At 41.8% G+C, this 13,737-nt stretch overlaps 1 protein-coding gene and 1 long non-coding RNA gene across 2 annotated transcripts in view; both read left to right on the forward strand.

Moving 5' to 3' along the window:
* The window catches only part of LOC144722633 (uncharacterized), a 100,023-nt gene extending 94,177 nt beyond the window's left edge, over nt 1–5,846 (forward strand). Inside the window, exon 8 of the mRNA XM_078600889.1 lies at nt 4–5,846. The gene's annotated coding sequence lies outside the window, so the exon portion shown is untranslated. The remainder of the gene's footprint in view (nt 1–3) is intronic.
* Nucleotides 5,847–7,240: 1,394 nt separating this feature from the next.
* On the forward strand, nt 7,241–11,712 carry LOC144722634 (uncharacterized). Its single transcript, XR_013586074.1, has 2 exons — nt 7,241–8,374; nt 8,794–11,712. It is a non-coding gene; the product is annotated as an uncharacterized LOC144722634 (long non-coding RNA).
* Nucleotides 11,713–13,737: the final 2,025 nt, after the last annotated feature.

Raw genomic sequence — 13,737 nt, forward strand, 5'->3', positions numbered from 1 at the left:
CAGGACGCCCCCATCTACGATGAACCCTTAACCCCAGGTTAACAGGAGACGGTCAGCGAGCATCTGGATAGCTGTTCAACGCCTCGCAGAGAGAGAAAGAGAGAGACATCGAGCCACCACAGCGATCGGAAAGCTGATGATGGTACCAAGGTGCCCTCATTCTTCAACTCTGATCGCCTCCTCCCTTGTGTGTCGTGTGACTGTGTGGTCGTACGATGGGCCCCCCAGTGCGCGCATTTTGACATTGGCGTTGACTGCCGTGTGTTACAATGAACACAAAAAAAATATGGCTTTCAGAACAATAGATTTTTTTTATTTCATTGTTGGAGGGTGTCTCGTCTAGATAACAGTTTATAAGGTAGAATTAATATGAATTTACATACCAAGTGCTGATATAGGAACCAGTAAAATATTTTTTCTCGGGTCAAGAGGTAATTTACACGCATAAAATATTTTCCTAAAAAAAATTGTAATCCTATGCACATGTATATTTAAGGCTGAACATCACTAACATAGACGCGTGCTCACAATAACAGTCTTTGCGGCACAGGTGTTTTCCCATGTTAAACTGTGCAGTGTTTATTTTTCAATTAATACCCTCTTATAAAAAATGTAAATCATCAAACTCGCAGATGAATGGCATCTTTGCCCACTGTGTATTATTGAGCAGCCACATTTTAAAACACTAAATGGCATCTATATGAGTATATATCTCATTGTCAGAATATAGTGTGCAGATCTATATACAATAATACACAATTGAAATCAACTTAATGTCAATATAATTATAGATAAATGACCCAAAGTTTGTTTTTAAATAATACAGCCATAGCAGGTGTAAATTACTTAAAGAGGCCAGAAGCAACTCGTATAACCACTTCGTACGTGATGGTCCCGTGTATACCAACGCACATCCTACATGCGAACATTGATATTCGATCAAATTATTCAATCAAGCCGTCACAAATAACCCATCACAACACATCGGGACACGGCGGCCTCTTCGTTCGATCACCAAAACGAGAAAGTTTTGACCGCGGCCGAGGAGATGCTATCCATCGTAAAAACTAAAACTCTCACCCCACCGTTGCGAGAGGGTTGGAAACGGAGCTGTGTCCGTGACCTCTTTACCTCATTCAACTCGCTCCCCCTGCTCCCTTCAATGGGTGTTGTGCCCACTTGAGCCGGCCGATGGCTACGATGGGGGAACGTGATACTGGCGATGGATTTGCTCAGAGTCAGAATGTTTCTCTGGTTAAATTAAAGGCCGCATGAGTATTCACCTTTCAAGCCGTAACGTGTTGCTCCTGATTAGGTTTTTTTTATGTGGCGAAATAACAAAGTGAGGTTCAGTTAAAAGGTAAAATATGTACGAGTGTATGTGTGTGTGTAAATATACTGTATATGACACAGTATTCATATACTGTATATATTTTTTTACATGCTTATTGGAAAAGTGCAGTTTTATTTTGTTCAGGGTAAAGCAAACGAGACAGTTAGTCAATCAACAGATCGCATGTGGTCGGGTCAAGTTTGGGTGCTCCCACAACTTCCAAGATGCCTGGCTAGCAGGGAAGAGTAGGCCAAATTACCCTCCTTAAGCAATAAATTACAGGGCTGCACGTTATATATCTTAGAATGTGAAAAGAACATCATTATACATCTCAGGAATGATTATGGTCATGATCAAGTGAGACATGAGTGGATCAAATATATGTGGTCTTGAAACTGTGCATATAGCAGTCAATTATGTCTCCTTGGTTCTTTCGGTAAAGTCACGTAGAATTATTATTAAAATAAAACATAATAAAATTATTATGTTTAATTTTTATTATTTTATTACTTCCCTTCTACGTGACTTTACCGAAAGAACCAAGAAGATGAATCCCTGCAGTCACGAAAGCTTTAAATCGAAATTCAGTCAATTATGGTTAACATATGCAAATAGTGTATATGATTGCTGCTAAATAAATTTAATAAAATACGAGTACATACATAACACCCAATACATTCAACATTGTTTTGAAATCTCCACTGGTCACGTGCTCAAATAAAGTTTTTTGTGAACTTAACTTTCACGAATAATCACGATGAAAAACGTATCATTTGTTATCAGCAACGGCAACTGGGGAAAATTAATACATCTGAAATATATGTTAAAATAAACTGTAAGAATTACGTATGTTAATAAAAAGACAGCTATGTTGGATGAAATTCAACTAACTCTGTTACGTGTGCCCCTGGTGTTTATAATGATACCAAAATATGAACCCAATACAAACCTCAGTGTTAAGACTCTTGAGGAGGGAACCGCATTGGGATGCTTGGCCAATTCTGTTTTGGAGACTTTCTGATATATGGGAGGAGACTGGAATACCCGGAGAACATTCATACGTAAGAGTGCTAACACACCCAAACTCTGCACAGATTGATTCAACAATTTATTGGTGGAGTGCGATCTCCTGACCTCCCCACAGGCCGTGCCTACGACATCTGGCAAGCCCCCGTGGTCACCCATTCAAGCAGTAACCATGCGCAATTTGCTTAGCTTCTGAAACTCTGATTTGTTTGGGCACGTTGAGGGTCATTGTGATCACGGGAATGTCTATGGCAGTGCATCAGAGGCCCCGTCTGGGTGGCTATAACACTAGTCAACAACAACATTTTTTTTTTTATGGCCTGGACTTTTGCAGCTGTTTTAGACTAATTTCAGGGTGCCGATTCCAAATGTGATCTCAGATTTGCTCCAGCACATCTCATTTCTCTGCTAACGGCATACCCCATTTTCATTGATTTTACCCGAAATTAACTCTGTCACTTATGATTGCAAGTTGTTGCGAGTCAGTGACTGCTTTAGTGTTAAAATATGGTGTTGTATTTTTAGGATAGTGTGTTTATAATATGATTTTATGTAGATATCCACATTTATTTAATATTTTTCTTCTGCAGTTTTCATTGAAAATGCAATATTTGATATCTCAAAAACCTGATGTGATAGACAAAACTGATGCCAGATTTCGAATCAGCACCCCAAAATTACCTTAAAACCGTTGGAATACCTTATGCCAGAAAAAGTGTGTTGACCAGTGTAATAAGACCCCTGCTATGTGACGGTGGGACATTGGTGGACCATTAAATCAGTCGGCTCTCTTTCCAGTCAACTTGATTATTTCCAGCTCCAAAAGCAGGATTGTCCAATACTTTACCTCGATACATAGATAGAGTCCTTTCTAAATACGGACCAACGTAGCGTGAACACGTGGTTCTCCTTTGAGAACCACGTGAAGTGCTTAATTCTACGGTTCGTTATGACGATCAGTTTGAAGCTCTTATATTTTCCGGGTAAAGTTCAGACCGATGCAATGTAAGTTAAACATACATAAGTTAAACATGGCTATTTTTATTTTCCAAATGTGTTTTGTTTAATATAGTCATGTGTATATATGTGGCAAAGTCAAGGGTCGTGATCGGGCCAAAAGGGCTTTGTATATTCTTGGAAGAACAATTTACGATGAAAAGAATGTTTATAGTAAATGTCTACTGAAGTGTTTGCTTAAAGAGGGTCTATAAGTATGCTTGAGGACAGGTTAACTTTAAATTGTCTTGACTTCCCCAACCTCTCTTGAGTACAGACTGGCTCCACTTTCATTTCCATCAGTGGGTATTTGAGCTACATTATCATTGGCTGGTTGTGGCAGGGGGTGTGTTGCGCAGTGGTTAGTGAACCCAGAAATCTGAGTTCAATTCCCAGTTACAGCTAAAAATTAGTGGCAAGTGACATCTGAATCAACTCGACCATCACCAACCCACGATGACCAGCGTGTTAAAGTATGGTCAAATATCCCCTCTTGATGGATATGGCATGGCGAGGCCTTCACCCAGCAGCTGATTGATAATGGGCTGTAAATTTTTGACGCTACATTTTGGTCGTGTTTTTCACCGTGTTAACCAGTCTTCAAACAAGGCCCCAAAAATGCTGTAACTTGCTTAATGTTGACGGGAATATTCCATGGATTTAGTTACTTTGTAGTCACGTGAAAAAAACCTGATGTAACACAACTTGCTTTATGATAATTCAAAGAGTGTTAGTCGGGGTGTAACGATTCATCGATTGATTTAAATTCTTAAGCACAAGATAAGTGGATTCGTCCATTCGCTTGTGGTCAGATTCAGTGTTTTGCCATGAGCAAGTTATTCACGTGACCCCGCTAGACGCTAGAGGTCCTTACATTCACCACGCCGGTAAACTAAATAATTGAGTCTTGAATTGAACCGTGGGTGGATCGTTACACGCCCCAGGCCTCACATTCAAAAAAGTTGATTTATTTCATTTTACAAATTGGATTTTTTTTTGTTTACTGGAAATGTGTAAAAGTGCTTAAGTACGCCGCTGAATCGTGGGGCAAATATTGTCGGCTAGAGTTTTGTGTATTGTTTAATGTCAGAGTAATGTTTCAATCTATGACCGTGAAAAGGCTTCGATATAAATGTATTCGTTTTCTTTTCATAAATGTCAACATGTATAATAGACCGTTGCCTTCATGTATTAACTGTCTAAAACGGAAAACTGTGGTCCCTAAGTGTCTCCTTTCATTCTTTACCCAATGCCCCAAAACCCCGTGAGATTTTTGTTTTTTATCACGGCATTCATAGTCATTAGCAACAAAGACGCATTTGTAATTTTAATTATGGTTCAGTACTTTATAATAATTTACATTTAGTTGTAAGGCGCCTTCCACTAATGTCTCAAGGCGGCTTGTAAGAATAAGGAAAGGTCAATAGAGAGAAAGAGAAGACAAGTAGAATAAATGAACGTAAGTAGATGTGTTTTAGACGAGACTTAAAATAATCCACATTAACGGATACATTAATTATCAGCGGGAGGGAATTCCACAACCGAGGCGCAGACAGAGCAAATGCCCGCTCACCCCAGGAACAGCTGACCCTTCCTTTTGTATTTTGCAAAGTACTATAAGTGGAACGTTATTTTACAACATATTGAGAGATGTTTTGACAAAACTTTCTTTTTTTCCCATCACAATGAATGGCCTAGTGACTGCTTCATAGTTCCTCAACGCGTTGCATTTTTAAATCCTTTATATTAAGTTCGCTTGCTTGCTTAGGACCGTGCAAATCTTTCGGTCGTTTTTAACCCACTTCCCGTGATTCAATCGAGCTGACATTTTGCACACAGACTCGTTGTGCGTGACAATGCATTTTCGTGAGAAAAAAATTCCAAAATTTTACACTGTTTAGGGAATTTTTTTTAAATATTTAATTACCAATTGCTTAATGCTGCCAGACAATCATCTGACCCATAGGTGGCAGCCATCTCAAGCCAGAGGACGAGAGGACTCTAGCCGCCCCGATGCCACGCATATAAAGGATTTATAGTGAAAAACTTTGTTTTTACGGGTTAATTTTTTACGAGTCATTAACAGCAGTATCGACCACTTTTATTTGACGCCCAGATTTATGCAATGTCCATTAAAAACGTGACAAACGTGTTAACAGCCTACTGTTGTTAATGCAGTATATTCACAATTGACAGTTTTCAATAGCAAAGTCACTCCCCCTTCGTCTTGTTAGGAAAGTAATATTGTGTATGTTTTCCTCCCCACAATTTGCCATTTAAGATTTATAAAAGCCACCAATGGTTTTGTTTGTTTTAAGATATATTTTCATAGAAATGTTGCCATTTGTTCAAATCATACATATTTGGTGTATTAATCGGTTAAAACAACATGGTAAATTTTCATCATGGGACCTTTTTGCCAGGATCAAAGTATGAAAATAAGAAGAGGTTTTACCCTTTCTGGAAATAAAACAGATGTCAAGATGTTCAACCACCATCTAGATACCCTTTTCAAGGAATCAAGTCTGCACTAATCACATACAGTACTTGGGGTGAACATGTAAACAAACATGCTCTGATATCAAATCTGGCTGTGACCTGATGATGCCAGTTGTAATTACTGGCGAAACGTCGTACTCGAATTGTAAATGTTGTGGGTTTACTCTCCAACACACCGATGTGCTGTGCTAGTAATGATTTGGTATGTTTTATTTGCGTGACAAACCTTACTAGTTGGCTGTGCCGAGTGGTGGCGGGTTTAACGACGGATTTTTTTTCACGCGATCTAACCCAAAAAAAACCTGTATTAAGGATGCTCTCATAATATATGCATTATATTTGACACTGATTTGTCTACACCAGACAGCATTTTACTTTAAAAAAACTTTCACCCGTGCAACGAATTGTTTTGTCACATTATCAAAGTGTCAGTCTTTGAAGCACAAGTCATGTTCATAGCGAAATCAGTTTGTGATCTGGCTGCGTGGATCTCAGCTGCCATCACGACACTTTACACGTACAGCCCAGGGCAAGCCACCGTCTTTTTAAAAAAGCAATTCTTATATCACGTATCCATGCATTAGGCTTGCATACGTGTGTGTGTGTGTGCGTTTGGCGCAATAGGCTTATAATTTAATTGTGGCAACAACCTGCGATTAATTTCTAGACATTATATACACAGTGGCAATTGGTGTGTGAATATATTTTTTATCCATTACGCACAACGCCAGTGTTCGTTTGTATTTTGAATATGACCCGAGCCTTTATGTGGGTCGGATCAGCATAAAACAAATGCCTGGCGTGATGTGTTTGCCATTGGCGAGACAAAGGTGGCTGCGTGGAGCTAATCACATTGCTCACGTGTGTGCTGTGCCAGACTTAATAGGTGCTCGCTATGAGCATTTGTCTCACCATCATATGCAGGCCAAGCGGTGATTTTTGTCTCTGGCCATAACGCTTCTACACCAGACTCATGACACATAACCGTAATACTCTGAGCTAAGATTGGTTTATCTATTTTTGTGTGTGTGTGCATGTTTGCGTGCATGCATGTGCACGAACACACACGCAACATATTTCAGTAACGACACGTGTCTTTGGCTGACAGGAATCTAGCAACGTGCAATTTATTTAGTCGCCTCCTCCGCCACTTTGCCAACGACGGACAATTTGCCGATGTTGCCACGTTCACTCTTTCGTTGACGTGTAATTCACAGACTGGTCACATTTTTGCTGCAACCTGGAGAGCAACACAGATGACTATGATTACGTGAATTCCACATCAGATCATGATTGCGACATCAAATCCAACATTGTTTGTATTTTGTTGACATGGAGAAGGCAAATATTGTGGAAGTAGAGAGTTGGGGGGAGGGCACGGGGGGGGGGGGCAACGCCATCCAAAACTGGGCACCTTAATACATTTATTTTCAATAGTTTACAATGAATATTAACAATACATGAATTATATGAACCCGCAATTCCTAATGTGAGGGGACAAGCGCGCACTTTGATATCGATCAAGAGTAAAATGTTCAAGCATTGTCTTTTTTCAAAATTTCCATAAAACAACATCTAAGGTGAGCCAATATGTCACAGAGTCATCGTATATTGACCGTTACCAACATTAAGCGGGCTTGGGCGGGACACGTGTCGAGAAGGGTTTGATGGCCGGTGGTCGAGACTGACGGCTGAGTGGACACACATGAGATGACCCCCCCCCCTCCCGCGGAGATAGAAACGATGAAGTCATCTCGTGTGCAGGATGATGGGACGTTGCATCGCAGGACCGTAAGAGGTTGCAAGGGCTATGGAGAGGCCTTCATCCAGCGGTTAATATATCAAGGCGGATGACGTTAACGATGAATCTGTGAAAATATTAGAAGTAACAAAAACACATGTATACGAATCTAGGAAGTTGTACTTTGATTTAGTACTACTGCGTGGATACGGGGGTCCCTTGCATTCACGTGCACAAGCGAAAGAAGTTCCAACGTCCATAACCACAAGCCGTGGCTCTGCCAAACCTCCCAACTCTTCCAAAGACGCGCGGTCCGAGGTGCTTAACTGGGCCGGCGACGGGAGCTGGTGACGTGAACCGCGTCGCTGCAAGCATGGACGCGTCGAATCGACCGTGCCCGCTACGAATAAAGATCGATCACGTTACGAGAAAAGCTTCAATTTCCCTAACCGAAGTCACCAAGCATCTGGGGGCATCATCGAGCGAGCGGAGGTGTTTATTTTATTCCTCCGTATGTCGTCATCCGAGGCAAGGGTCGTCGTTGTTGCTCGACTCGTCGAGCAGGTTTCGGGTGGTTACTTGCCATCATTAATCATGGAAACCGTCCGAAACTTGCTCGACGTCAAGTAACCACACCGACGCGCGGCGGCCAATCGCAAGCTCGGGCAGGGCTCTCCGCATGGCATCTGAACAACCACCACCACCACCACCACCCCCCCTGAACCACCGCCGCTCCTTGTCTCCAACAAAGCCAACTCGCCACCACCACCACCACCAAGGTAAAAAAAAATTACCCGTAAAAACAAAGTTTTTCACTATAATTTTTTTATATGCGTGGCATCGGTTTTATTTTATTATTCATTTCTGTTTTTCTTGAGTAAGAGTTTCATTTTTATCACATTGGTATTTTAAATTAAATATGAATTTTTTTATTTTCCTAAAAAGTGGAAAATTTTGGGAAAAATTTTTTCACGAAAATAAATTGTCACGCACAACGAGTCTGTGTGCAAAATGTCAGCTCCATTGGATCACGGGAAGTGGGTTAAAAAACGACCGAAAGATTTGCACGGTCGTAAGCGCGCAAGCAAGCAAGCAAGTGAACTTAATATAAAGGATTTCAAAACCACCGCTCCCCCGAACCACCGCCGCTCATCGTCTTCAACAAAGCCAATTGTCGCCACCACCACCACCAACCAAGGTAAACAGCCACCACCACCACCCCCCCAACACACAACAGCTCACGTTTGGGCTCAATGTGCCGCACGCTCGCTCATTTTAAACTGCCGCTTTGGGCATCTGTCTCTTTTAATGTTTCGTTGAATGTTCCTCACCAAACTCTGCGGCTGTTTGTGGTAGGGGCATCGGGAGGCCCAGTCGAGGATGCTTTCGTTTTTTACAAATGACCCGTTTGCTAGATTTGAAGTTGAAAAGAAAGTGTTTTTAATTTGTTTGAAAAATTGAGGGCTTTTTTGGAATGTTGAACTTCTTTCGCACCGTACGTCGCCAACCGTGCTAATCGGAGGTGCGGGGGAAGGACAACAAACTAAACACAACATAAGACATTTGCAATGTACGAGTCACAGCTGTTGACTTTTAAGGAGTTTGCCTTTTGCTCGGGGTCATTAAATGTGTAACCGCCATTTTACAACCCGTACGCTTTGTTCATTCCATGCTGAGCTGTTTATTTTAGTTTTGGCTCATTGCAGCCGGCATCTTTCACGAATACAGATTAAGGGAAATTACTTACGAGAAAGAATGTAATAAAATGACACAATAAACACGGCTGTCCTCAGTTTGAAGTACCAGACGAAATACTTTTAATTGAAATTGAGTGGTAATGCATGCGAATGTCCCTCTTTATTGTCCCAGGTGTTAATCATTTCAAAATACGCTTAGGTTTTTGCGGTAAAGTCACGTGACTTTACCGACAAAACCTAAGAGTATGAATCATTGCAGTCACGAAAGCTTCAAACCTAGAATCATTTCAAAATAACCAGACTACACACACGTGGAGTGAGATTATTAAAAAAAAAACAGGGCAAAGGGTGCGTGTAATATTTTAAAGGCACGTCAGGAATATTTTCATACAAAGTAGGGAACGTCTAAAGCGGAGCAAGTAGAGCAAAAATGTAAATAACAATTAGGGTCGGACTCGGGGAAAGCCGCGCCTATTTTTGGTTGCGGTCCGAGAGTGGCTGTCAAATGTAAATTGAGGAGCTCTCCGTCAACACCACGAGCAATGAAAAAAAACTATTTGACGATCAGTTCTGCGTTGTGTGCAACAGAATTCGTGACAGCTGTCTCCGCAGTGCTTTCAACGTCTCTGCAAACATGAGCGCGATCACTCTCCCATGCCGTCCTCCAACCTGTAACGTCAGCATCTCGGGATTATCCTTGCACGCTTTTCCCTCCCCCTGCCCTTTTTGCGGGGTGCCTCAGTCTTGGCATTTAAGGGCCCATTACATTAAATGGCAACGTTCCTGCCCTAAGCTCAGGCTGCTGTAAATATGCTTCGGATCTTGCACACGATTTTTTTTTAGTTTTACTTGACTCGTGAAAATAAATAATGTAACATTGATTGAATCAGGCGATAAATGCGGGTATAAAGTTGTCAGATGTCAAATTACCCTGGGGTGTTTGCAGCGGCATGTTTTTTTGGGAGTGTTCACGGAAGGGCAGACAGACGCAGTCGCAGAATTTGCCAGAGGCGGACAACTTTCTTGTCAGTATTGCTCATCCCAGACAGGGTCCGGGAAAGGAATGCCTTAAGCTTTGGCACCCAATAATTTAATTGTCAATCTGTTTTTCTTCTTCCCATCAGCCCAGGCATCAGTGCCGCCTAGGACTTTGTTTAAAAATGAAGTTACCACAATGACAGCACGGAATTTTGTACGGAAGGCCAATGTGTTTTCGCTGGTTTCAAGTTTCCGCTTTTTTCTGCCTGTAGGTATCTGATGTTTTACAGGCAGACTCGTGCTTTTCAAGAGGTGGTGAAACGAGTGTGTGGATGGCAGATGATTTAAACGCTATCCACAACCCTTGTCTGTATCCACAATATGTCTGCGTTTTGCCTTTTGACATGGGCAAACATCTGCTCAAGTTGTTAAATCTGCGTCTACTTTTTTATATTTTAAATAATTTTGGCATTGTACATGTATAGATCATCTTGAAAGCTTCATGGGTGTGAGATACATTTTCTAAGTTTATAAAATGTTCTCTGCAGCATATCTGAAAGAACTTTGTAATATATATTGCATAGTCTCTCTTATATAAAAGCAGGTAATTTCAGTAACAAACAGACACAATACTCGTCAAAAGTGAATTACGTGTCTCTAAGAAAATGCCACTGTATAATTACTATGAAGTATGAACACAGATTAAGTAACGCTTTTTCCATGACGACTCACAACAAAGCATAACATGAACGTTTGTGCTCGTGTAAACATCCAGCGTGAACATGGTGTGCCTGCTTTCGATGGCTTAAAAGTACCTGAACCATTGTGTCATCTGATGCCACACTTGGATTCGGCACCTTTTATCTGATATGTTACAGATGCAAAGATTGCTACACCAAGGTTGGAAATTAACACGTTCAACGTCTGTGAGATTGAACGGTATCGCTGTGGGCCTCCTTGGCATCATTCCCGATTCACAGTGCATCCAGCGGGGTGAAGTATGACCAAATAACCGACACTACCTGTCGGTTATTTGGTCATACTTCACTGCAGGTATTGCGGTCTATGCAAACATGACTCCTTGTAAAAAGGTGTCAGTTTTGTTGCCAGATAGAAGGGTAAAAAACCAATTATCATATTTTTACTGGCAAATGAGGTTCCCATAGTGCGTAGGGAGGCAAGGCGTGGATTGACAGGCAGAGATGGCTGTCAAAGATTCTCCATCTTGGCCACGAGGTGGCGCTGTGATGTTACCAATTGTAATTTCAGGACCCTGGTCAGTAACAAAACTCTGGTGATGAGGCGCTTCCTCGCTGCTCATGCAGATCAGCGAGGAAGTTATGATGCTGTTTGCCCCTTGCGAGCTGTGACCTGTTACTCGGAGACCCTCCAGATGTAATAACTAAATGTTAGTTCGCAATAAACTATCAATCCATAAGGCATTGTTTGTTTGTTTGTCTCTTGTTTCCCAGTGTGATTATGATTGTTGTGTTGATGGACTTATTAATTACATAATGGAGGGTGACGATGAAATTACGTGATAATGATGATGTTGGTGATGAAGATGAATTAATTACATGCTATATGAAACCATTAATTGCATGATGCATTACGTGACGAGAGGGGCGTTAGAATGAAGATGATACATATGAAATCAGAGGATGAGAGAATAGATTGCATTTGCATTACAACTTCCACGATGTCAGTCTTGAGGCGACGATGTGATGATGATGATAATGAAATAATAACTACATCACAAATATTAGAAACTATATTAGAAATAATCTAGATTTGAAGTTTTCGTGACTGCAGGGATCCATACTCTTTGGTTATTTCGGTAAAGTCACGTAGGTATAAAATAAAATCAATTAAATCACGACGTTTCGGGCGCAACACAAGCGTCCGTCATCATGTGGGATAACCACAGCAATAAACAATTGTTTCAGGTGCGACAATCACAGCAAGAAACACTTAGAATATTATAAACTACTCCGTGCATCTATACACATCGTGCAACCTACAGCCACTGCACCAAACTCCGGCTTACCGGGCCGACCCAACATGTCGATTACGCACCAAAAAAAGAATACAACTGCCTGCCAAATCTCTCGACACCGTCTCGGGGGACAGTAATTTGGTGTCTCCCTCATTCGTCGCTCGCCTTTCGGCTCCCGCAGCCCCGTGGCCCACTCGGGGGGGGGGGTGGAGGAGGGGATTAAAGAGAGCTCCGTCTCGCTATCCCAGCCAGCCCCTGTGCGCGGCTCTGTCAGTGTGTCGGGGGCCAGCGTGCGGCTGACAAGCGCCGGATGTCAACGGCTCGTTCCGTGGCATGTGGGGTGCCCGAAAGCCGCGCGCAGTTAAATTTAACTGCATAGCTGCCGCGAGCGAGAGAGCGAGCGAGAGACAGAGAGAGCCAGGCGAGAAGGCGCGCGTGGAGGGGAGGGTGTACGTGGGGCAGGGGAGGAGGGTGATGGTTGGGGCAGATGATGATTGGAACGCCGCTTAATTTGGGAGAGAGTTCGAGTAGCTCCGATTAGCATTGTTGGTTACGTACGATGTGAAAGAAGTTCAACATTGATGCAGTGGAAAATGAATTATTATTGCAGGATGGTTCATTATTGGTTTCTTTTTGAGCTAGGTGGTTTAAAAAAGTGTGTTCCGTAAACCCTCCTCCACGCGACACAGTCAAGTTATAAAAGTGTCACGTGAATGAAATGTGCCAAATACATATATCACTCGAGATCTGAGCTCTTGAGAACAACCTGCTGATGCTGGATGTAATCTCAAGCGAAACGTCGAACCCATTTAAATATTGCGAGATAACTCGCGAATTTTCTTCACGTGGCTTTCATTAATTGACCGTTGCGGGTTGAGGAGGGTTTGTGACACATTGTTTTTACACACGCTGAGCAAAAATAAGGAAACTGTGAATCATATTGGTCGTGAAAGCCTACGTATAAAAAAAAAATAGTCCACAGGTTATAGGTATAAGCAACGTCTTCCTCCTATATCTGTCTCTCCGTGTTAACAATAACAGTAAACAATAACAGTATTCATCTTCTTGGTTCTTTCGGTAAAGTCACGTAGAAGGGAAATAATAAAACATACAAAATAATGTTTATTATGTTTTATTTTTATTATTTCCCTTCTACATGACTTTACCGAAAGAACCAAGAAAATTAATCCCTGCAGTCACGAAAGCTTTAAATCGAAATAACAGTATTGTTTAAACAACACGCATCCAACCACGCTGATTTCTGAGTGAATAACATCAGCGGACATTGATTCAGCACAAGCAAACTCTGGGCCGGTTTCGTCACAGCGCCTCATGAGCAGTGAGGCCCTCTTAAATAATTAGGGCGAACGTTCAGATGTTAAAGACAAGGACCCTGTCTTTAGGATGTGGCAGAGGTGTGGACTCGAGTCATGTGACTTGGACTCGAGTCAGACTCGAGTCATGAATTTGA

The sequence above is a fragment of the Lampetra planeri genome, chromosome 15, assembly GCF_965212315.1.
Source record: "Lampetra planeri chromosome 15, kcLamPlan1.2.h2, whole genome shotgun sequence".
Lineage (NCBI taxonomy): Eukaryota > Metazoa > Chordata > Hyperoartia > Petromyzontiformes > Petromyzontidae > Lampetra > Lampetra planeri.